The 21,831-nt window shown below is 38.4% G+C and overlaps 1 protein-coding gene across 13 annotated transcripts in view; it reads right to left on the bottom strand.

Annotated features, from left to right (window-relative positions):
* The window catches only part of EVI5 (ecotropic viral integration site 5), a 277,795-nt gene that overhangs the window by 34,023 nt on the left and 221,941 nt on the right, over positions 1–21,831 (bottom strand). The gene's annotated exons all lie outside the window — the stretch shown is intronic.

Here is a 21,831-nt window from a genome sequence, read left to right as displayed (position 1 = left end):
AATGAGATACTACTTAATCGAAAAGATAAATAATAAACGTTAGTAAGAATGTGGATAAATCAAAACACTCATACACGGCTGGTGGGAATGTAAACTGGTACTGCTACTTTGGAAAACAGTAGGGCAGTTCCTCAAATAGTTAAACATACAGTTACCATATGATCTAGTAATTCCATTACTAAGCATATACTCAGACCAATGAAAACATACGTTTATATGGAAACTTGTAAATGAATGCTCAAAATAATATTATTTATGATAGCCAAAAAGTGGGAATAAAGCAAATATCTATCAACTGATGAATGGATAAATACAAATATCAGAATAAAGCGAGTCACATGAATTTTGTATCCCAGTGCATATAAAAGTTATCTTTACATTATACTGTAGTCTGTTAAGTGTGCAACAGTATATGTTTAAAAACAATGTATATACCTTAATTAAAAATAGTTTACTCCTAAAAAAGTGCTAATGATCACCTGAGTGGTCAGCAAGTAATGATCTTTTTGCTGGTGGAGGGTCTTGCCTTGATGCTGGTGGCAGCAGGCTGGCCAGTTACTGAAGGTTGGGGTGGTTGTGGCAATTTCTTAAAGTAAGACAACAATAAAGTTTGCTGCACTTCCTCACTCTGCCTTGCATGAAGTATTTCTCTGTAGCATTAGATGCTGTTTGATAGCATTTTACTCACAGTAGAACTTCTTTCAAAATTGGAGTAAATGCTCTCAAACCCTGCCACTGCTTTATCAACTAAGTTTACGGAATATTCTAAATCCTTTGTTGCCATCTCAACAATGTTCACAGTATCTTTACCAGGAGAAGATTCTAGCTCAAGAAACCACTTTTTTTTTTTTTTTGCTCATCCCTAAGAAGCAACTCCTCGTCCATTCAAGTTTGATCATGAGATTGCAGCAATTCAGGCACATCTTCAGGCTCTACTACATTACTAATTCTAGTTTTCTTGCTCTTTCCACTACATCTGCAGTGACTTCCTCCACTGAAGTCTTCAATCCCTCAAACGGTTGGAATCAACTTCTTCCAAACTCCTGTTAATGTTGATATTTTGACCTCCTCCCATGAATCACAAATGTTCTTAACGACATCTAGAATGGTGAACCCTTTGCAGAGGATTTCAATTTACTTTGCCCAAATCCATTAGAGGAATCACTATATATGGCACTATATGTCTTCTGGATAACCTGCTGCTTCTACATCAGCACTTGCTGCTTCACCTTGTACTTTTATGTAATGGAGCCTTATGAAATGATGTCTTAAATAATAAGACTTGAAAGTTGAAATTACTCCTTGATCCACGGGCTGCAGAATGAATGTTTCATTAGCAGCATGAAAACAACATTAATCACCATGTACATCTGCATCAGAGCTCTTGGGTGACTAGTTGCATTGTTTGTGAGCCGTAATATTTTGGAAGGAAATCATTTTTTCTGAGCAGTAGGTTTCAACAGTGGGCTTAAAATATTTAGTTTACCATGCTGTAATGAGATGTGCAGTCATCCAGGCTTTGTTTTTTCATTTACAGAGCACAGGCAAAGTAGATTTAGCATAATTCTTAAGAACCCTAGGGTTTTCAGAATGGTAAATGTGCACTTGGCTTCAACTTAAAGTCAACAGCTGCATTAGGCCCTAACGAGAGAGCCATTTGAAGCTTTGAAGCCAGACATTGACTTCTCTGTTGCTAGGAAAGCCATAGAGGGCATCTTCCTCCAGTATAAGACTGTTTCATCTACATTCAAAATCTGTTGTTTGGGGTGGCCTCCTTCATCAACGATCTTAGCTAGATCTTCTGGATAACTTGCTGCAGTTTCTACATCAGCACTTGCTACTTCACCTTGCACTTTTATGTGACGGAAATGGCTTCTTTCCTTAAACCTCATGAACCAACCTCTGTTAGCCTCCCACTTTCCTTCTGCAGCTTCCTCACTTCTCTCAGCCTTCAAAGAATTGAAGAGAGTTATGGCCTTGCACTGGATTAGGCTTTGGTTTAAGAGAATGTTGTGGCTGGCTTGATCTTCTATCCAGATCACTCAAACTTTCTCCATATCAGCAATGAGGCTGCTTTGCTTTCTCATCATTTGTGTTTTCAATGGAGTAGTAACTTTAATTTCCTTCAAGAACTCTTCCTTTGCAATCACAACTTGGCTAACTGTTTGGTGCAACAGACCTAGCTTTCAGGCTATCTCAGCTTTCAACATGCCTGCCTCACAGCTTAATCATTTCTGGCTTTTGACTATACGAGTGCAATTTGTGGCACCCAAAAACAATTACAATAGCAACATCAAAGATCAATGATCACAGATCACCAGAAGGTATAATAGTGAAAAAGTTTAAAAAATTGTGAAAATTACCAAAATATGACACAGAGACATGAAGTGAGCACATGCTGTTGGAAAAACGGCATTGAAAGACTTGCTCAATGCAGGATTGCGACAAACCTTCAATTTGTAAAAACACAGTAGGATATAACAACCATTTATTGAGGCACAATAAAGCAAAGCATAATAAAGCCAGGTATGCCTGTTTATCCATACAGTAGAACATTATTAGGTGACAAAAATAAATAAAAGCACTGACACATGCTACGACATGAATGAGCCTTGAAAACATTATACTAAGTGAAAAAAGCCAGTCACAGAAAACCACAGGTTCTATGATTCCATTTATATTAAATGTCCAGAATTGAGAAATGTGTAGAGACAGAAAGTAGATTAGTGGGTTGCCTAGGGTTGGGGGAATAAGGCTTGGAGAGAAATAGGGAGTGACTAGCTAAATGAGCACAGGATTTCTTTTTGGAGAGATAATGTTCTAGAATTGATTGTGATGACAGCTGCATAACTGTGACTATATTAAAAACCACTGAATTGTAAACTTTACGTGGGTGCATTGTATCATATGTAAATAATGTCTCAGTAAAGCTGTTATACAGATAAAATCAGACAGCCATTTTGTATGTTTCTACGGAAAGGATACCAGATTGAAAATAAGTAATTTTCTAATTAGAAAATGTAGAAATAATTTTGAATATATTTAAAAAATATTCACCAGCAACATAAATCTTCTACATCCAGTTTTTTCCTCAACAGAAAAGACATGTGATGACCTCCTACAACTTCATTTAAAATTTAAAATGAAGTTGTAGGAAAATATTTGCAACAAAAAGTTTAATGGTTTAGACTGAAACATTAATAAGTAGAAGGAGATGAATGCATTTGTAGTATTCACTTTTTTTCAGAAATTATAACTCCTGATGGAAAAATAATTTTTAAAATATGTAATATACACATATAGCCACATACCCACACTATTCTGCCACTGAACCCAAATAAGCTTGCAAATAAAGTTAGTATCCCTCTCTTCCTCCTCCTGAGGTGCTCACAGGCTGCTCAGTCAAGATTGGGCACTTGCAAACCACATGACCTCATGAATGCTATCTTATCATATCACAGGTTCCTCAGACTGACCACAATAACTTAAATCAGACAGACAGCAAAGTAGCACTAAGTCTTTGACACGTACTACTGGCATGACATTTCTAGCTGTCCAGCTTGTGGGGAGTGAAAATCTGACTATCTCGTGTCCACCTGCATCTGTAAGATATGGTTCATAAGAAGCACATGATTTACTGTACTACAGACTCCCAACCACAATTTAAAATTTTAGTTTTTGTAAATCTGAGAGAGCTACATATTCATCTTTTATCAATTCCTCTTTAATTGACACTTAGTAAATTAGTGGAGCACATTTTCAATTTGAAAAACTGTCAATACTATGTTATTGTTTATTTTTTAAAATAACATTATTAATTAATTTTTTAAAAGAGAGACAGGGTCTTGCTTTGTTGCCCATGCTGGTCTTGAACTCCTGGCCTCAAGTGATCCTCCTGCCTCGGCCTCCCAAACTGCTGAGACTACAGGCCATTGTGCCTGGCCTGTTTCTTTTAAAAATTAGTATTTTAAAATCAAACTACTTGATGTAAAAAAAAAAAAAAAGGTTTTTAAAATCAATTACTGTATTTCAAAAATCATGGTATAGTCAAAGAAATAAGACTTTTATATTCAAGAACATAGAGAATCAAAAAAGAAGCATGATGTATTGGGTAGCTTCGTGGATAACAACAGTATTCAGATTGGCTCTGAAACACACCTCATATGGACCAAGACTCCAGAAGTAACACAATTCCAAACGATTTTTAAAAATACAATCAAGAAAGTAAATATATTTTATAGATTTCCCCGTTTGATTAAAAAAGCTTTACTTTCAGCCATTAGATCAATCTCTATGAATGTTATTTTCGGTACCACACTCTAAAAACAAACTGAGCAGTGCAAGTCTCTCTCTCACTTTGGCTTCAGGAGTGCCCCTCTCTACTCATTTTCCTCCTACTTTTCATACTAATCCTTCTCAGTCTCCTTTATGAAATCTTTACTTGACTCCAAGCCTCTGCATATACGCCTCTCTGCTTGGAATATCCTCTATTCTCCTTTTCCTGGCAATCTTCTACTCCTTCTCTAATACATGATTTAGGCAGCCCCACGATCAGAGATTTTCTGACATGTTTCTAGGCCATGGTGCCATGTGGTTCTACTACAGTACTGCCCACACGAACTGCTTTTCCTTATCAGTCTAAACTCAACAACTGGAACTATGACTTTTATACACCTAGCACAGCACTGGGATGGAAGGGGCTTTAGGTACCATTTAGTATAACTGCTTTGTGATCAAGAAACTGACGCATGGCCTAAGGCATGCCTCTGAACTAAAAGATGTTCAAATATTCACTGATTAAATGGATATACGAAGTGAACTGGCATCCTAAGGTCACCCAGCTAATCAGTGACAAAGACAGAACTAGAATCCAGGTCCCCTGACTGAAGTCCACTGTTATAAAGATGATAGTTTCTCAATCACCTGTAGTATGACGGAGAACAAAGACACATAAAATCTGGAAACAAAACTAAACTTACCAAATGAAAAAAAATAGGCTGGGCGCGGTGGTTCACACCTGTAATCCCAGCACTTTGGGAGACCGAGGCGGGTGGATCACAAGGTCAGGAGTTCAAGACCAGCCTGGCCAACACAGTGAAACCCCGTCTCTACTTAAAACATAAAATTAACTGGGCATGGTGGCACACGCATGTAATACCAGCTACTCAGGAGGCTGAGGCAGGAGAATCGCTTGAATCCGGGAGGCGGAGGTTGCAGTGAGCCGAGATCACGCCACTGCACTCCAGCCTGGGCAACAGAGCAAGACTCCATCTCAAAAAAAAAAATAAATAACAGACTTTAAACCAACAAAGATCAAAAGAGACAAAGAAGGCCATTACATAATGGTAAAGGGATCAATTCAACAAGAAGAGCTAACTATCCTAAACATATATCACCCAATACAGGAGCACCCAGATTCATAATGCAAGTCCTTAGAGACCTACAAAGAGACTTAGACTCCCACACAATAATAATGAGAGACTTTAACACCCCACTGTCAACATTAGACAGATTAACGAGACAGAAAGTTAACAAGGATATCCAGGAATTGAACTCAGCTCTGCACCAAGCGAACCTAATAGACATCTACAGAACTCTCCACCACAAATCAACAGAATATACATTCTTGTCAGCACCACATCACACTTATTCCAAAATTGATCACATAGTTGGAACTAAAGCACTCCTCAGCAAATGTAAAAGAACAGAAATTATAACAAACTGTGTCTCAGACCACAGTGCAATCAAACTAGAACTCAGGATTAAGAAACTCACTCAAAACCGATCAACTACATGAAAACTGAACAACCTGCTCCTGAATGACTACTGGGTACATAACAAAATGAAGGCAGAAATAAAGATGTTCTTTGAAACCAATGAGAACAAAGACACAACATACCAGAATCTCTGGGACACATTTAAAGCAGTGTGTAGAGGGAAATTTATGGCACTAAATGCCTACAAGAGAAAGCAGGGAAGATCTAAAATTGACACCCTAACATCACAATTAAAAGAACTAGTGAAGCAAGAGCAAACACATTCAAAAGCTAGCAGAAGGCGAGAAGTAACTAAGATCAGAGCAGAACTGAAGGAGATAGAGACACAAAAAACCCTTCAAAAAATCAATGAATCCAGGAGCTGTTTTTGAAAAGATCAACAAAATAGATAGACCGCTAGCAAGACTAATAAAGAAGAAAAGAGAGAAGAATCAAATAGAGGCAATAAAAAATGATAAAGGGGATATCACCACCAATCTCACAGAAATACAAACTACCATCAGAGAATACTATCAACACCTCTACACAAATAAACTAGAAAATCTAGAAGAAATGGATAAGTTCCTGGACACATACACCTTCCCAAGACTAAATCAGGAAGAAGTTGAATCTCTGAATAGACCAATAACAGGCTCTGAAATTGAGGCAATAATTAATAGCCTACCAAACAAAAAATGTCCAGGACCAGATGGATTCACAGCTGAATTCCACCAGAGGTACAAGGAGGAGCTGGTACCATTCCTTCTGAAACTATTCCAATCAATAGAAAAAGAGGGAATCCTCCCTAACTCATTTTATGAGGCCAGCATCATCCTAATACCAAAGCCTGGCAGAGACACAATGAAAAAAGAAAATTTTAGACCAATATCCCTGATGAACATCAATGTGAAAATCCTCAATAAAATACTGGCAAACCAAATCCAGCAGCACATCACAAACCTTATCCGCCATGATCAAGTGGGCTTCATCCCTGGGATGCAAGGCTGGTTCAACATATGCAAATCAATAAATGTAATCCAGTATATAAACAGAACCAAAGACAAAAACCACATGATTACCTCAATAGATGCAGAAAAGGCCTTTGACAAAATTCAACAGCCCTTCATGCTAAAAATTCTCAATAAATTCGGTATTGATTGGACATATCTCAAAATCATAAGAGCTATTTATGACAAACCCACAGCCAATATCATACTGAATGGACAAAAACTGGAAGCATTCCCTTTGAAAATGGGCACAAGACAGGGATGCCCTCTCACCACTCCTATTCAACATAGTGTTGGAAGTTCTGGCCAGGGCAATCAGGCAGGAGAAAGAAATAAAGGGTATTCCATTAGGAAAAGAGGAAGTCAAATTGTCCCTGTTTGCAGATGACATGATTGTATATTTAGAAAACCCCATCGTCTCAGCCCAAAATCTCCTTAAGCTGATAAGCAACTTCAGCAAAGTCTCAGGATACAAAATCAATGTGCAAAAATCACAAGCATTCTTATACACCAATAACAGACAAACAGAGAGCCAAATCATGAGTGAACTCCTATTCACTATTGCTTCAAAGAGAATAAAATACCTAGGAATCCAGCTTACAAGGGATATGAAGGAACTCTTCAAGGAGAACTACAAACCACTGCTCAACGAAATAAAAGAGGACACAAACAAATGGAAGAACATTCCATGCTCATGGATAGGAAGAATCAACATCATGGAAATGGCCATACTGCCCAAGGTAATTCATACATTCAATGCCATCCCCATCAAGCTACCAATGACTTTCTTCACAGAATTGGAAAAAACTACTTTAAAGTTCATATGGAAACAAAAAGAGCCCACATTGCCAAGTCAATCCTAAGCCAAAAGAACAAAGCTGGAGGCATCACGCTACCTGACTTCAAACTATACTACAAGGCTACAGTAACCAAAACAGCATGGTACTGGTACCAAAACAGAGATATAGATCAATGGAACAGAACAGAGCCCTCAGAAATAATACCACACGTCTACAACCAGCTGCTCTTTGACAAACTTGACAAAAACAAGAAATGAGGAAAGGATTCCCTATTTAATAAATGGTGCTGGGAAAACTGGCTAGCCATATGTAGAAAGCTGAAACTGGATCCCTTCCTTACACCTTATACGAAAATTAATTCAAGATGAATGAAAGACTTACATGTTAGACCTAAAACTATAAAAACCCTAGAAGAAAACCTAGGCAATACCATTCAGGACATAGGCATGGGGAAGGACTTCATGTCTAAAACACCAAAAGCAATGGCAACAAAAGCCAAAATTGACAAATGGGATCTCATTAAACTAAAGAGCTTCTGCACAGCAAAAGAAACTACCATCAGAGTGAACAGGCAACCTACAGAATGGGAGAAAATTTTTGCGCTCTACTCATCTGACAAAGGGCTAATATCCAGAATCTACAAAGAACTCAAACAAATTTACAAGAAAAAAACAAACAACCCCATTACAAAGTGGGCGAAGCATATGAACAGACACTCCTCAAAAGAAGACATTTACGCAGCCAACAGACACATGAAAAAATGCTCATCATCACTGGTCATCAGAGAAATGCAAATCAAAATCACAGTGAGACACTATCTCACGCCAGTTAGAATGGTGATCATTAAAAAGTCAGGAAACAACAGGTGATGGAGAGGATGTGGAGAAATAGGAACACTTTTACACTGTTGGTGGGACTGCAAACTAGTTTAACCATTGTGGAAGACAGTGTGGCGATCACTCAAGGATCTAGAACTGGAAATACCATTTGACCCAGCCATCCCATTGCTGGGTATATACCCAAAGGATTAAAAATCATGCTGCTATAAAGACACATGCACATATGTTTACTGCAGCACTATTCACAATAGCAAAGACTTGGAACCAACCCAAATGTCCATCAATGATAGACCGGATTAAGAAAATGTGGCACATATATACCATGGAATATTATGCAGCCATAAAAAACAATGAGTTCATGTCCTTTGTAGGGACACGAATGAAGCTGGAAACCATCATTCTGAGCAAATTATTGCAAGGACAAAAAGCCAAACACCGTATGTTCTCACTCATAGGTGGGAACTGAACAATGAGAACACCTGGACACGGGAAGAGGAACATCACACACTGGGGCCTGTCATGGGGTGGGGGGAGGGGGAGGGATACCATTAGGAGATATATCTAATGTAAACGAGGAGTTAATGGGTGCAGCACACCAACATGGCACATGTATACAAATGTAACAAACCTGCATGTTGTGCACATGTACCCTAGAACTTAAAGTATAATTAAAAAAATATATATATATAAAGGCAGGAGGATCACAAGGTCAGGAGATCAAGACCATCCTGGCTAACACAGTGAAACCCCGTCTCTACTAAAAACACAAAAAATTAGCCAGGCATAGTGGTGGGTGCCTGTAGTCCCAGCTACTTGGGAGGCTGAGGCAGGGGAATGGTGTGAACCTGGGAGGCAGAGCTTGCAGTGAGCCGACATCTGGCCACTGCACTCCAGCCTGGGCAACAGAGCGAGACTCCGTCTCAAAAAAAAAGAAAAAAAAAATATATATATATAATAAAACAAAAAAAAACAAAAGATATATTCAATTAACTTAAAATATACTCTTTGAAGTTCTCAACAGATTAAGAAAATCAATATTCAGGAAGAATATAATTAATTTAATTAATAAAATGATTTAATAGATGTATATTAAGAAAAACAAAATAAAATAAAAAACCCCCAAAATCCAGAATTAAGATTAAGAACCAGATAAATTGCACTAATTTCTTTTTTCTTTTCTTTCTTTCTTTTTTTTGAGACTTGGTCTCATTCTGCTACCCAGTCTAGAGTTCAGTGGCATGATCTTGGCTCACTGCAACCTCAACCTCCTGGGTCAAGCGATCCTCTCACTTCAGCCTCCCAAGTAGCTGGGACTACAGGTGCGCACCACCACACCCAGCTAATTTTTGTAGAGACAGGGTTTCTCCATGTTGCTCAGGCTGATCTTGAACTCCTGAGTGATCCACCCGCCTCTGCCTCCCTAAGTGCTGGGATTACAGGCGTGAGCCACTGTGCTCGGCAACTGCATGAATTTCTATTCCTCCCCCTTCTCCATTTTATGGATATGCTTAGAAGTACTGACATGATAATGGAAGAAAAGAATGGGAGTTAGATGAAGAGTAGGAATAATCAGCTTTTGAATGAATGGAAAAAAATTTAAAAATGAACACTCAAGCCCTAAAACCAGAGTAAGTTCACAAGATTTTAAAACTGTAGCTCATTTTAGCATCCCGTATATCAAGTTGAATGACACATTTGGGCACATCCTATTAGTATCACTCAAATGATAAATATGCTTAATACTACAGTCATGCTAAAAGTTTACATATAATTAAAATGGTTTTAGATGTTTATATTTCATTTTCTCATGTCTGCAACCTAGTAAGAGTATGTTACCAGTATGGTCTCTTCCTGGGAATGTTAAAAGAAATAGAAGTCTCTTTCACCCTTACTGAATTAAATCTGCTTAAGAATTGCTGTAAAAAACTATAAAACCTGTCACTACAGGCTTGATAGTTAGCTCCATTTCCTTCAAAAAATGCTTACCACCATCTGCCTTTATTTTTCATAAACCCTTGACTTCCAGTTTCCCTTGAAGTGGTTTCTCATGATTTATATTTCCATTCTAATTGTCAAAGAGTAATTGTTGGGACCATCTCTTCAGAAATTTACTGATAAGTATTAATAAACAGTTTTTCAGTTTTTTGGCTACATCTGAAATCTAGCTCTACCCATGTAATGTAAAGTACTATTAAAAAAACTTGCCATCTAGTGCCAGGAAACACAGATGTGTTCGAGGACTAATGGGGCTGTAGAAAGAAAAAAAAAAGACACTGGAGCCAGCTTCAAAGAGTTCCCACTGGCCAAATTTGGGACAATATGAACACCAAGAGAACTGACTGAATTCATGAGTTCAGACTACCGTGCCAGGACTTTCAAAAGACCCTAAGAAATATAAGGCTGAATAAGATAATCTTTGCTGTCAAGAAATTCACAATTCAGCTTGACTCTGAACATCAGAGAGGATATAACAACCATTAATTAGAATAAATGAAATTAAGTGCTGTGTTATCTCCCATTTCTGAACTATTAAGTACTCTCTATCAGTGCCAACCACATAGTCTTTATCAAATTAACTTTTCCACTTTTCCCCACCAAACTATAAGTTCCTTGAGAGTAGGGCCACTCTTCTCATTGTGTCTAGGACAACGTTAGAAAAAATTCCATCTAATGCAGCTTAATATCCAAGACTGACTTTACAATTCCACCTGGTTCTGTTCCTTGACCAGTATGATATATCCCTTGAAGATATTTATTTGGTCCTCTGAGTATCAGATTCAAATCCCTTGTTTTACATTGATTCTGTATTCTTTAAGTTGGCTGCTCACTCGAATTTTTTCCTAGAAATCTCTTAACAAACCCTCTGGAGGCATACCCTACCTTAGTTAGTATTCCTAAGAGACTTCCTTACTTGGTTTCTTACATTTTTAAAGTTCGAATATTTTTCCTCACCTGATTTTTAATTGCGATTTTTTTCTTTTCTAGGTGGTTTCCTTATCTAGCATCTTACCCCTCTCCTACTAGATCTTTGTGTTCATGTTTTCATTAATTAACCCCAATTTCTTAATGAAATTACTATCATGAGAGGCACATGTTTTCATTAACAAGTTAAAAATTTTTTTTTTTTACCCATTGCAGGAATTACATACACAGATGCATAAAATGGGTAGAACACCAATTATACTTTACGAATATAACATAAAACTGAAAAGTGGTCTAAAAGTCTTGAATAAAGTAAGGTATCCTGTGTGGGATTATTTATTTATTTATTTATTTTGAGACAGGGTTTCGCTCTGTCACCCAGGCTGGAACGCAGTGGTACAATCTCGGCTCACTGCAACCTCTGCCTCCCAGGCTCAAGAGGTCTTCCCATCTCAGCCTCCCAAGTAGCTGGAACTACAGGGGCATGCCACCACACCTGGCTAATTTTTGTTTTTGTTTTTGTTTTTTTTTTTGAGATGGAGTCTCACTCTGCCACCCAGGCTGGAGTGCAGTGGCACAATCTCGGCTCACTGCAACCTCTGCCTCCTGGGTTCAAGCGATTCTCCTGCCTCAGCCTCTCCAGTAGCTGGGATTACAGGCGTGCACCACCACGCCTGGCTAATTTTTGTATTTTTAGTAGAGACAGGCTTTCACCATGTTGGTCAGGCTGTTCTCGAACTCCTGATCTTGTGATCCCTCTGCCTCGGCCTCCCAAAGTGCTGGGATTACAGGCGTGAGCCACCGTGCCCAGCCAATTTCTGTATTTTTTTGGTAGAGGGTTTTGCCATATTGCCCAAGTTGGTCTCAAACTCCTGGGCTCATGCAATCAGCCAACCTCGGTCTCACATAGTGGTGGAATCACAGGTGTGAGCCACCACGCCCTGCCCCTGTATGTGATTATTACAGTTTTTCCCAGACTACAGTATGTTATACATTCTTTTAAATGGCAAGAAATACATGGAGAAACATATTGCCTTGGAGATTTAAAAAAATTAATCTGGAAACATTGGTGGAAGTTTGCCACCAGTTAAACTTCAAACTCTTCAAACAGAATGCTTTTAACAGCAAAGCTAATTTGTGTCTTTGAATAAGCTTGTATTTCCTAAATAAGAGGCATATATGAATTGGATTGACTTTTTGTGAAGTTCTGTGTTTCTCAAAACATCAAACATGGCTAGGAAATCTCAGTTGCCTGTTTTCAGAAAGTCATCAAATATTTAAAAGCTACAATGCTAGTAGCACCAAATGGAAATTGAAGCAGAATCTGAATGTCAAGTTGGACAAATTCTGCAGTCTTAGATAGAATAGAAGTGCAGAAGCTGCTGCAGAAAGAAAAATAAAGAATATGAGCTATGAGTAGATTTTTACTAACTAGATGTTAGGTTCTCATCTGAGAGAAGCAATTCAATTTAATTCAATTAAACAAATGCTTATAGAACTCCTACTATGTTTAATATGTCGCCGTTAAATGGGCCAGCAGGATCATGGTAGGGCAGTGGGATGCAGCAGATCAGAAGTTAGAATGCCTAGGCATGAGTTCCATCTCAGCTACGAACTAGCTTTGTAACTTTGGGTAAGTCCCTTAACCAGGACCTCAGCTTCCTCATTTATCAAATGAAAAACAAGATAAATTTTAAGAACACTTCTGGTTTAAAAAATATGATTCTTAAATCTCAGCTTTAAGTATTTTACATAGCGCTATTGTTCCAAATATAAAAATCTGCACAATAATTTCTAAAATGGACTTCAAATAAGATAAACTGCTTATCCAAGATAAAACAGAACATATAAGAGGAAAAGGAGTAATAGCTACTCATTTAAAGAAGTCATTAAGAATGAGTTTTTGCTGGGCACAGTAGTTGATGCCTGTAATCCCAGCACTTTCAGAGGCCAAGACAGGGAGATCCCTTGAGCCCAGGAGTTCCAGACCAGCCTTGGCAACACAGTGAGACCCTGTCTCTACAAAAACAAAAACAAAAACAAACCAACCAACCCAGGTGCAGTCTCGCACACCTGTAGTCCCAGCTACTCAGGAGGCTGAGGTCGGAGGATCACTTGAGCCCAGCAGGTTGAGGCTGCAGTGAGTGGTGATGGCACCACTGCACTCCAGCTGGGCCACAGAGCAAGACCTTGTCTCCAGAAAAAAGAAAGAAAGAAAGAAAAGAATGGGTTTTTAAAATATAAGTGGAGGCTGTAAGATTAAAAAGCAGTGTACGCATTTGATGGGCTTAAAGCAATTTTCACAGAATGGCAAATACAATCTTTCATTATCTACATGGGACCTTCTGGGTAGGGGGATAAAAACCCTATTTACTTGGTTGTATGAGATCCTGAAACTTCTGCATGGTACTTTACACTGCTCTAATTAGAGAAAGAACAAATTTAAGGGAATAATTTCTTTTATTAAGAAGCTGCCACACTGGGAAAACTAATACTTTCTATTATAAAAATATTCAGGACAGCTTGTAACTCCATACACTGAAGTTTTTCTTAAACATTAAAATTTTCTTAAAAGTTAAAATTCACTCACCAGTACAAATAGATAGCACTGTTTTTAATTCTTATTTCTGTTTCTAGAAGTAGACTATTGTTATCAATGAAGTTTTACAGTAAGAATGTTAATTCTCTTCTTGAGTACCACTCTGTAAACTAGGTAACATACTTGGAACTTTGTGTTACCTAAAAGGAAATAAAGACTGGTAGAAATAGAAATAAGAATAAGCATGGCCGGGCGTAGTGGCTCATGCTTGTAATCCTAGCACTTTTGGAGGCCGAGGGGCACAGACTGCCTGAGCTCAGGAGTTCAAGACCAGCCTGGGCAACACGGTGAAACCCTGTGTCTGCTGAGATACAAAAAATTAACCAGGTGTGGCGGCATGTGCCTGTAGTCCCAGCTACTTAGGAGGCTGAGGCAGGAGAATCACTTGAACCCAGGAGGCGGAAGTTGCAGGGAGCCGAGACTGTGCCACTGCAATCCAACCTGGGTGACAGAGTGAAACTCGTCTCAAAAAAAAAAAAAAAAAAAAAAAAGGAATAAGCATGAAGTTAAATAAACCAAAAAACAGTATCATTCAGTATGAAATAAAGAAAAAATATAGCTGCCAACAACTACAGAACCAGATGACTAAGTTCTTTTCTACCTTTAGTATTTTAGTTTTAATCCCTAGATGAAGAGCAATGCTGAATGAGCCTTAAAAAGATCTTATTAACCACATTTTTCTTTTTTTTTTTTTTTTTTTTTTGAGATGAAGTCTTGTTCTGTCCACCAGCCTGGAGTGCAGTGTCGTGATCTTGGCTCACTGCAACCTCCGCCTCCTGGGTTCAAGCGATTCTCCTGCCACAGCCTCCCCAGTAGCTGAGATTACAGGTGCACACCACCATGCCTGGCTAATTTTTGTATTTTTAGTAGAGACGGGGTTTCACCATGTTGGCCAGCCTGGTCTCAAACTCCTGACCTTGTGATTCACCCGCCTCGGCTTCCCAAAGTGTTGGGATTACAGGCGTGAGCCACTGCTTTAAATAGAAATATACAAGCATAAGGAAAAAAAAAAATCCAAAGAAATATAAGAGGACATATAGTAAGTTCTCACTTAAAGTTTTCCATAGATTCTTGGAAACTGTCATTTTAAGTAAGATGACATATAAAGAAACCAAATTTTTCCCCTCATCATCATAAACAAAACGACATTATTCATGGACATGTTGTATGTCTTTCACTCTGAAGTCTCAGTTTCCAAGAACCCACTGACAATGTTAAGTGAGGACTTAATGTATTGTCATCTGATTGTTAAAGTTCCTTATTTCAAAAATTCCAGTTTAGTAACAAAATGAGTACATGTATTAAAAACTACATTAAGAATATCTAGGACATTAAAAATACTTTTTGATATATATTTAAATCCATAGCTCAGGTTTATATAAACAGATATCAGAATTTAAAAACTTAAGGAATATTCACATAATTTTTTTCTTACCCTTTTATTTTTTTTTTAGAGTTAGGGTCTCAGTGTCACCTAGGCTGGAGTGCAGTGGCATGATCTTAGCTCACTGCAACCTCAAACTCCTGGGTTCAGAGCAAGCCTCCTGCCTCAGTCTCCCAAGTAACCAGAACTACAAGGCCCACACTACCATTCCTGTCTACATAAACATTTTCTAAGTCAAACTTCAGTAAAGGCTTTATTTAGATTTCTTTTTATTTACTCAAATTCCTAATCACCTACTTAAAAAAAGATTCCTGTGACACATAATTTAACTTAGAAAAATTGCCTTCCCAACAAAAAAGACAGGATGACAGAAGACCTTCTGGGTAGTAGAAACCAATACAACGATTATTCCTACAAAGTAAGTTGGTTTTATCTACCTGAGTTTTATTTTGTTTATAGCATACCAAAATAGTTCTTTTTTTTTCCAGCTTTATCTTGAAATAGGTTACATTTCTCTTTTTTCTTTTTCTTTTCTTTTTTTTTTTTTTTTTTTGAGACGGAGTCTCTGTGGCCCAGGCTGGAGTGCAGTGGTGATATCTTGGCTCACTGCAACCTCCGCCTCCCAGGTTTAAGCCATTCTCGTGCTTCAGCTTCCTGAGTAGCTGGGGTTACAGGCGTGCACCACCATGTCCTGCTAATTTTTGTATTATTTATTTATTTATTTTTAGTAGAGATGGGGTTTAGCCATGTTGGCCAGGCTAGTCTCAAACTCCTGACCTTAGATGATCTGCCTGCCTTAGCCTCTCAGAGTGCTGGGATAACAGGCATGAGCCACCATGCCGGGCTGTTTCTCTAATTTCTTCAGGAAGGGTGTTTCAGTCAGTAGTATTTAGAGATAGAACATTTCTCCTTTCAAGTTCTTTCTTAAATCATCCATTGTTCTCTGACAAATCATAAAAAATTCCGAAGAAAACTTTTTTTTTTTTTTTCTTGAGACAGGATCTCACTGTGCCGCCCAGGCTGGGGTGCAGTGGTGTGATCTCTGCTCACTGCAACCTCTAGTTCCCAGGCTCAAGCAATCCTCCCACCTCAGCTTCCCAAGTAGCTGGGACTACAGGCGCGCACCACTACACCCAGCTAATTTTTGTATTTATGTATTTATTTTTTTGTAGAGACAGGGTTTCTCCATGTTGGCCAGGCTAGTCTCAAACTCCTGACCTCAAGTGATCCACCTGCTTCAGCTTCCCAAAGTGCTGGGATTATAGGCATGGGCCTCCATGCCTGGCCAAAAAATCTGTCTTAATAAGTTTATTCTTCAAAAGGATCAGGGAAGTTTAAAATCTAATTTAAATAACTACGCTGAAATGATCCCTTCCTCCTTCTGGGACTCCTGTGTCTTCATACTCTCCAGTTTCCCACCTATCTCCCTGGTGGTTTTGGTCCTCTCCTGGCTCTCTTGACCCTAAAGGTTGGGAGAACTTCAGAACTCGCTCCTGGACACCCTTCTCTTTATATATGAACGCCATTCACATGCCAGTGATGTCTACAATTATTTTTAGCCCTGACCTCTCTTCAGAATTTCAGACTCACATATCCACTGCCTATCTGATATCTTCATTTGCAGTAAGGAATCTCAAACTTACTACAAATCTTAGCATAAAAATAGAGCTCTTGTTTACCTTTCTCTATGCTGGTCAATGGCACGAACCAACCATTCACTCAATTACTCAAGCCAAAACTCTCTGGAGCCAATGAATGTTTTTTGTTATGAGATAAACATACTTCTAACACAGCCGCATTACATTTCCACTTCTTCCATCCTTCTAAGCCATGTTTGATCTTATCTGGACCATTGTAACAGACTCCTGATGAATTTCCCTGTTCTCACTCCTTCTCTTCTACAATCAGTTCACTGTACAGCAGGCAGAGCAAATGAAATTATAAAATTTTCTGTATGAAACCATCCAAAGAAGGCAGGCATGGTGGTGCAGCCCTGTAGTCCCAGCTACTCAGGAAGTTAAGGTGGAAGGATCACTTGAGCCCAGGAGTCAGAGGCCAGCCTGAGCAACACAGTGAGACCCCCATCTCTAAAACAAACAAAAAAAAAAGAGCAAAACAAAACAAAACAAAAAAACCCAAACAACACCAACCAAAAAAACCCCTAACAACAACAACAACAAACATCCAAAGGCTTTCCACTATACACCCTGGTTTACAAAGCACTATATAGTTGTCCCTCAGTATCTGTGGGAGAATGGGTCCAGGATGTCCCAAGGATACTAAAACCCATGGATGCACAAGTCCCTGATATCAAATGGCATATTTGCATATAACCTACGCCTGACTTCCTGTATACTTCAAGTCATCTCTAGATAACTTATAATACCTAATACAATGTTAATGCAATATAAACTGTTATACTGTGTTGTTTAGGGAATAATGATAAGGAATAAAATTTGTAGATGTTCAGTACAGATACAGATGCAACAGTCTTTAAAAAATATTTTTGATCCATGATTGGTTGAATCCACTGATGCAAAATCCATGGATACAGAGGACCAATTGCAATCTGACCTCACTTGCCTCTCTAATTTTATCTTATACCATTTTTCCTACCCTTCACTATACTCCAGCCACACTAGCATTGTTTCTCAAAATAACCATTTCATTTTCTTCTAGGGTCTTTGGGCTAGTTGTTTCTTCTGTCTGGAATGCTCTTTCCACTGATTTTCACACATTAAGAGGATTCTGGCTGGGCACGGTGGCTCATGCCTGTAATCCCAGCACTTTGGGAGGCTGAGGCAGGCAGATCACAAGGTTAGGAGTTCGAGACCAGCCTGGTCAACATGGTGAAACTCCATCTCTACTAAAAAAATTCAAAAATTAGCCAGGCATGGTGGTGTGTGCCTGTAACCCTAGCTACTCGGGAGGCTGAGGCAGGAGAATTGCTTGAACCCGGGAGGCAGAGGTTGCAGTGAGCCGAGATCGCGCCACTGCACTCCAGCCTGGGAGACAGAGCAAGACTCCCTCTCAAAAAAAAAAAAAGCTTCTTGGCATTCCCATGCAACTTATATGTGACCTCATCTGCAAAACCTTTCACAAACATCATTTTTTCATTAGAAACATTTTCACAAAGTACCTACTACATGCCATCATTGTTCTATATACTGGGGGAAAAGTACTCAATCTCATTAATAATCAGGGAAATGCACATTAAAACCATAATGAGAAATCTCTTCATAGTCACAGAATGGCTAAAATAAGAAAGACTGACAATTCCACATGTTGATGAGGATGTAGAACAGTAAGAACTTTCTTCACTGCTTATAGACAGTATAAACTGGCATAAATCACTTAAAGCAATGTTCTTAACAGACCAACTGGAAATAATCCAAATGTTCACCAACACAGTAGATGAATAAATCATGGTATAGTTATACAAAGGAAAATTACACAGTGATGAAAATGAACAACCTACAGCTACATTTTAAAATGACAAAGTAAAATCTCACAAACAATGTTGAGCAAAAGAAGCAAGACACAAAAGAAAACATACTGCAAGAATCCATTTATATAAAGTTCAAAAAGTTAAACTACTGTATTAGAAGTCTGAGATCATGGTTACCTTTGAGTAGAAGGGAGAGAGTACGGGTTGAAAGAGTATGAACAGGGCTCTTGGGTCTATTTCTTGGACCTAGGTAGTACCTACATGAGTGTGATCATTTTGTGATAATTTATTGAGCTGTAAACTTTTGACTTGGACACGTCTCTGTATGCTACGCTGCTATACAAAACTTTTTTTTCTTTTTTTTTGAGACAGGGTCTCGCTTTGACACCCAGGCTGGAGTGCAGTGGTGATCACATTTCAGTGATCACAGTTCACTGCAGCCTTGACCTCCTGGGTTCAAGTGATCCTCCTGCCTCAGCCACTGGAGTAGCTGGGGCCACAGGTGCATGCCACCAGGCCTGGCTTTTATTATTATTATTTTTAATAGAGATGGGGTCTCCCTATATTGCTCGGGCTGGTCTTGAACTCCTGGGCTAAAGTGACCCTCCAACCTCGGTCTCCCAAAGTGCTGGGATTACAGGCATGAGCCATTGCACCCAGCCTACAAAAGCTTTTTTTTTTTTTAAAGCTCTGTTCTTTATCTAACTTTCATGATTATGAAGCCATTCAAATGTTAAGGATAATAACCAGGGAACTCACACTAGGTCTCCTTTGTGAGGAAGCAATGGAGAACTTGTTATTTAATCTTAGTATCAGGAATAGATGTGGCTCTTCTAGCTAATTGGTCTGTTTTCATCATATACACAATCTGAAATGTTTAAGTGAACAGGTTTTCTTTTGCGTTGGCTGCTAAAAGCCTTAGAGCCAAATCTGAGGCCCACTTACAGGAAAGAGATATTTTTATGGTAAGCATTTTTATAATGGTCTTATTCATGCTTCCATATTATATTTCTACAGTTTTTTTTTTCCTTTTTCTCCCAAAATTGTAGTTAATTATTTTGTAGCAGTTGCAAATTTCCTTAATTCTATCTGCAACAAGGAAGGGTATTAATAAATAAAAATGCTTTAAAGGTTTTTTTCCTTTCTCTTCAAAAAGATGCAGTTTGGTTTCCACTCTTTAAATCTGCACAATCTAGCTTTTAATTTTAACAGTAGAAAATTCTACTCTGTTGATTAATTTTCTTTTCATGTTTGTATAAGGTAAGACTGCTTTCTTAGGCCACACGTAAAAAACTGACATTAAAGTTAAACTTCATGTGAGTTATTTTCTGGCAGTCCTGATGAGACTGACTACCTATCTATCTATCTATCTAATCTATCCTATCTATCTATCTATCTATCTATCTATCTATCTATCTATCTATCTATCTATCAATCAGAGTCTCACTCTGTTGCCTGGAGTGCAGTGGCATGATCTCAGCTCACTGCAACCTTCGCCTCACAGGTTCAAGTGATTCTCCTGCCCCAGCCTCCCCAGTAGCTGGGGTTACAGGCACATACCACCATGTCTGGCTAATTTTTGTATTTTTAGTAGAGATAGGGGTTTCACCATGTTGGACGGGCTGGTCTCAAAACTCCTGACCTCAAGTGATCTGCCTGCTTCAGCCTCCCAAAGTGCTGGGATTATAGGCGTGTGCCCACACCTGGCCAGAATATCATTATTTTTAGTCAAAGCATATGACAGGGAAAATTAATGTTTGTTGACTGACTTTTACATTAGTTTTAGAAATAAAGTCAATCTATATGTAACTTTCTTGTTTCAGCAACATTAAAGCTTCCTTATAATGAGACATCAAAATCTTAAATGGGAGGTTGCTTTATTTTAATCACAATTTCATTTGAGAACACCTTTTGAACATAAATAATTCCTGGGGTTCTCAAAAGAATAAAGATACCTAGAACACACTTAATTGTAACTTGTTCTTTCACACTATGGCTATCGATTTAAAAATATTATAATAGGCCAGGCGCAGTGGCTCATGCCTGTAATCCCAGCACTTTGGGAGGCTGAGACGGGCGGATCATGAGGTCAGGAGATCAGGACCATCCTGGCTAACACAGTAAAACCCCGTCTCTACTAAAAAAATACAAAAAATTAGCCAGCCTGGTGGCGGGCGCCTGTAGTCCCAGCTACTCAGAAGGCTGAGGCAGAAGAATGGCATGAACCTGGGAGGCGGAGCTTGCAGTGAGCAGAGATCGCACCACTGCACTCCAGCCTGGCCGACAGAGCGAGACTCCGTCTAAAAAAAAAAATTATAATAAATACACACAAATAGGTAAAGATTATATATAAGATCCTGAATCCCTCAAATGTTATCATGGCTGAAAATTAATACTTACAGGAATGATCCCCCAAATTTCAAAACAAATTAAACTGAGCCACATCTAAGATTTACTGTTTTTGTTTATGTTTTGTTTCTTCTTCATTTAGAATTAACTCTTAGACTGACTACCTCCAGGAGGTATTACCCAAAACATACAGACTTTAACTGAAGGGTGTAATACCAGGAAAGGGTAATGTCTAAACTTTTTCCTGTGAGGTTTAAATTCATCTAGTGGTCAAAATTTCTCTTTCTTCTTCTTTTTAAACAAATAAAGGTTATACTACCCTCTCAAATCTCATCACTGTGAGTAAATATTATTTTATAAATAATTCAAAACAAGAAAGATGGTATTCCATTAGTGTTTAACCAAATATTATCATTAAAACAGAAAATAATAAAGGATAAGAAAATTGACCTCGAGCCACAATTACATATCTCTCTAATCAAAACATATTAAATACTTTACTCAGTATAGTACTTAGTAAAACTGAAAATTTTGTGAGTTGAATCTCACAGATTCAAGGTAGTGCCAGTTTAAAAAGCATTCAGATACTAAGAAATCTGTTAACTGATATTAGGCAAGTATCCTTTTTTGCAATCTCAGTAATACCACCATGAGGGGTAAAAGAAGACAAGAGTAAAAAGACTTCCCTCTGCATGCAACGGTAAATACCACAAATCTATTCTATAGG

This window comes from Gorilla gorilla, chromosome 1 (genome assembly GCF_029281585.2).
Source record: "Gorilla gorilla gorilla isolate KB3781 chromosome 1, NHGRI_mGorGor1-v2.1_pri, whole genome shotgun sequence".
NCBI classification, from domain to species: domain Eukaryota; kingdom Metazoa; phylum Chordata; class Mammalia; order Primates; family Hominidae; genus Gorilla; species Gorilla gorilla.
Note: the sequence above shows the minus strand (reverse complement) of the source record. Positions and strands in the feature narration are given on the sequence as shown.